We start from the raw sequence: 3,632 nt of genomic DNA, 5'->3' as shown, positions 1-3,632 counted from the left end.
GATCGAGCCGGTTGGGGATGGATGAACAGGCCCCCGTGGAGGGCTGGATGAACAGGACGACCCCGTGGATGGGTGGATGAACAGTAGCCCGTGGAGGGGTGGTTGAACAGGAGCCCGTGGAGAGGGGTGGTTGAATAGTAGCTAGTGGAGTAGCGCGCGGTGCAGGCTGGATGAACAGGAGCTCGTGAATGAACATTCGCAGGTGGAGGCTGGAGGAGGTCGATGATGGATGAACAGTAGCCCGTGAAGGCTGGAGGAGATCGACGGTGGAGATGAACAGTATCCCGTGGAGTCCCGTTTTCCGGTACGCCGCACCCCTCTTGATGAACAGGACCGCCGTTTCGACCGTAGCGCTCCAACACAAGTCCGTTTGGTCCGTTTTGCGGTATGCCACACCCCTCCCGATCAACAGGACCCCGTTTCGACCATAGGAGGTCCAACACAAGTCCGTTTCCTCTGTTTTGCGGTACGCCAGAGCCCCCCCGATGAACAGGATCCCGTTTCGAATGTGGCCGGTCAAACACAAGGCTGTTTCCTCCATTCTGCGGTACGCCAGGCCTCGTTTCCATCGCCTGTTCCGTCCAACCCTCCCGATGAACACGACGACGCATTCCGTTCCGACCCAGCCGGTTGGCTCCCCATGAACACGGCAACGACGTTGTTTCTCCGTTCCGACTCAACCATGTACACGAGCCCTGGCCATACGTATGCGCGAGTAGGCGTTCGAGACCCCGCCTGTATGTACGTACATGGCCGTATTTACTTTCTTGCACCCTGGCAACTGTACGTACGTGTACATGCTACGTGCGCGCCTCTACTACGACATGTGCGTGCCTCTACATCGATGAGTATGTACGTACACGTTCGCGACCAGAATGACAACGCTACGTACGCGTCGACCAGGTGGGTCCTGACTGTCAGGCACATTCTTGCATGCGAAGATGTAGCTGGTGGGTCCCAGCAGTCAGGGGGCGAATCAATTTTTTTTGCCCGGACGCACTTCCTTGCGTGCGAAGATGTAGCTGGTGGGTCCCAACAGTCAGGGGGCGAATCATTTTTTTGCCCGTAATATGGACGGACTTCCTTGCGTGCGAAGATGTAGCTAGTAGGTCGCAGCAGTCAGGGGGGAAACGTTTTTTCATGAAATACGGTGGCCCGTTCGGTGGGTCCCTGCTGTCAGGTGGAGGAATCATTATTTTCCGTGTAATAAGGAGGCACTTCCTTACTGCGGCCGTGGACCCAGCTGTCAGCCTCTCCATATACAGTCCACGTCCGATAGAAGTTGTTCCTTGACCACGTTGACCATGCCGTGCCGAGAGCACCAGGGCGGTGGACGACAGCGAGGCCTAGGAAGGGGAGGACGCGGAGCTGGGGAAGACACGACAGTGGATGCCCATGCGTAGAGGAGTATGAGGGTTTACTCGTTCGGCTGCGGTGTGAGGTTGCCGTCGCCGCAGAATAGCAGGTGGTGTGGGTGAGTAGAGGGATGGCCTGTCCAGCAGCGGTAGTAGTAGGGGGCGGTGAGGCCCCCGCGGCATCACAGCCAGCCACAGGAGGCAGGAGCACGGGGCACGACCGGCGCTGCTTTGGCCGGCTGGAGCAAGAAGACCAGAGGTTGAAGAAGTACTACGGCCGTTGGATGGACATCGTACGGTCACTAGAGCTAGAATCGTTCATATTGACTAAGTTGACAAAGCCCTCCATCCCCGTCAACTTAGTAGGCCCACAAGTCAGCCTCCCACCAAGGTGGGTCCCAGCTAGTAGGGGAGTATTCATTTTTTTCTGCGTAATGAGGAGGCACTTCGGATGGGTCCGAGCTGACAGCAGGGGGAACGTTTTTTTTCGCAAAATATGGTGGCCCGTCAGGTGGGTCCCAGCAGTCAGGGGGGAAACTTTTTTTTTTTTGCAAAATACGGTGGCCCGTCCAGTGGGTCCCTGCTGTCAGGTGGAGGAATCATTATTTTCTGCGTAATAAGGAGGCACTTCCTTGCTGCGGCCGTGGACCCAGCTGTCAGCCTCTCCATGTACAATACACTTCCGATGGAAGTCGTTCCTTGACCACGCCGCGTTCCGTTGCATGCATGCGTCCATAGGCTTGGTGCGTCCCCACTGTCAGCCTCTCACGTACAGTCATCTTCCGATGACTCTTGTTTGTTGACCACATTGACCACACCATGCCGGGCGCACCAAGGCCGGTGGACGATGGCGAGGCCCCACACTGGAATGACCCGGAGATGGGGAAGACGGGGCAGTGGAGTCGCATATGGAAAGGAGTGGGAAACTTGACTGGTTCGGGTGCGTGGCAGCACAGCCGTGGTGCCGCCCACGGGAGACAGGAGCAAGAATAGAGGTTGAAGAAGGAGCACGGCTATTGGATTAACATCCAACGGTCCAGCTGCTAGAATCATTTGTTGATTAAGTTGACAAAGTCCTGCGTACACGTCCGCTTAGTAGGCCCACAAGTCAGCCACCAAATCTGACGGGTCCCAGCTGTCAACGGGAGGAATAATTTTTTTCGCATAACAAGGAGGCACTTCCTTCCGTGCGAAGATACAGTCGGTGGGTCCCAGCTGTCAAGTGGAGGAAAGATTTTTTTAGCTTAATAAGGAGGAACTTTCCTTGCGTGCGACCATGGACCTCGTGGATCCTAGCCATCAGGCTCTCCACGTACAATCCTCTTCTGATGACTCTCGTTTGTTGACCACACCGCACCGAGCGCATCGAGGCGATGGGCGACGGCGAGGCCCCGGACGGGAACGAGTCGGAGATGGGAAGACGCGGCAGTGGAGTCGCAGATTGAGAGGAGGAGAAGGGTTATAACTGGTTTTGGTGCGGCGTGGGGCTGCAGTCAGTGGAGAATAACAGGAGGTGTGGAGGGGTAGAGGGATAGCCTGGCCGGCGGTGGGGTAGCGCTTCGCAGTGATGCGTGCTAAGCAGAGCCGCTAGCCGCCAGAGGTCGGACCAGGCGGTCCCGGCGACGCTGGAGGAAGAAGACGAGAGACTGAAGGTGCATGCCGGCCATTGGATATAAATCCAATGGCTGTGGATGTCATAATCATTTGTTGACCAATTTGACAACGCCCTGCGTAGGCTTCGACCTATTGGCCCACATGTCAGCCTGCAAAAATGTGGCATATATTTAACCCATGTTTTCTAGAATGTACAGTCCATTTGCTGGGCTGGGTGAACAAATAATTTCACGTCAATCAGGCACATTTATATTTTCTAAGAATCCCAGCCCATTTGCACTTCCTTGAAATACACGAATTAGCTGGGCTCGTCATATATAATGTTATGTTAGAAGGAGCAATTAATATCAAAAAATAAACCGGAGAGGCACATTATATATGTATATTATATATATATATATATATATATATATATATATATATATGTATAAATAACAAATTAGCGAGTTATTGCTCAAAATAAAAATGAGCACGTTATTATTAAATTGGTCCTTAAAATCTTCGCAAGCTTTTGTACGCAATCACCAGGATTTTCCTTGCATGTGAGTCAAAAACAACCAGGATTTTCCTTGCCAACTTCTGTTAAACATTTACTTTTATAAGTTAATAACACGTGGGATGTTTTTATAATGTATATATAAGTCTCTATAAAATATACGATAA

The sequence above is a fragment of the Triticum dicoccoides genome, chromosome 3B (assembly GCF_002162155.2).
Source record: "Triticum dicoccoides isolate Atlit2015 ecotype Zavitan chromosome 3B, WEW_v2.0, whole genome shotgun sequence".
In the NCBI taxonomy this organism is placed as follows: Eukaryota; Viridiplantae; Streptophyta; class Magnoliopsida; order Poales; family Poaceae; genus Triticum; species Triticum dicoccoides.
Note: the sequence above shows the minus strand (reverse complement) of the source record.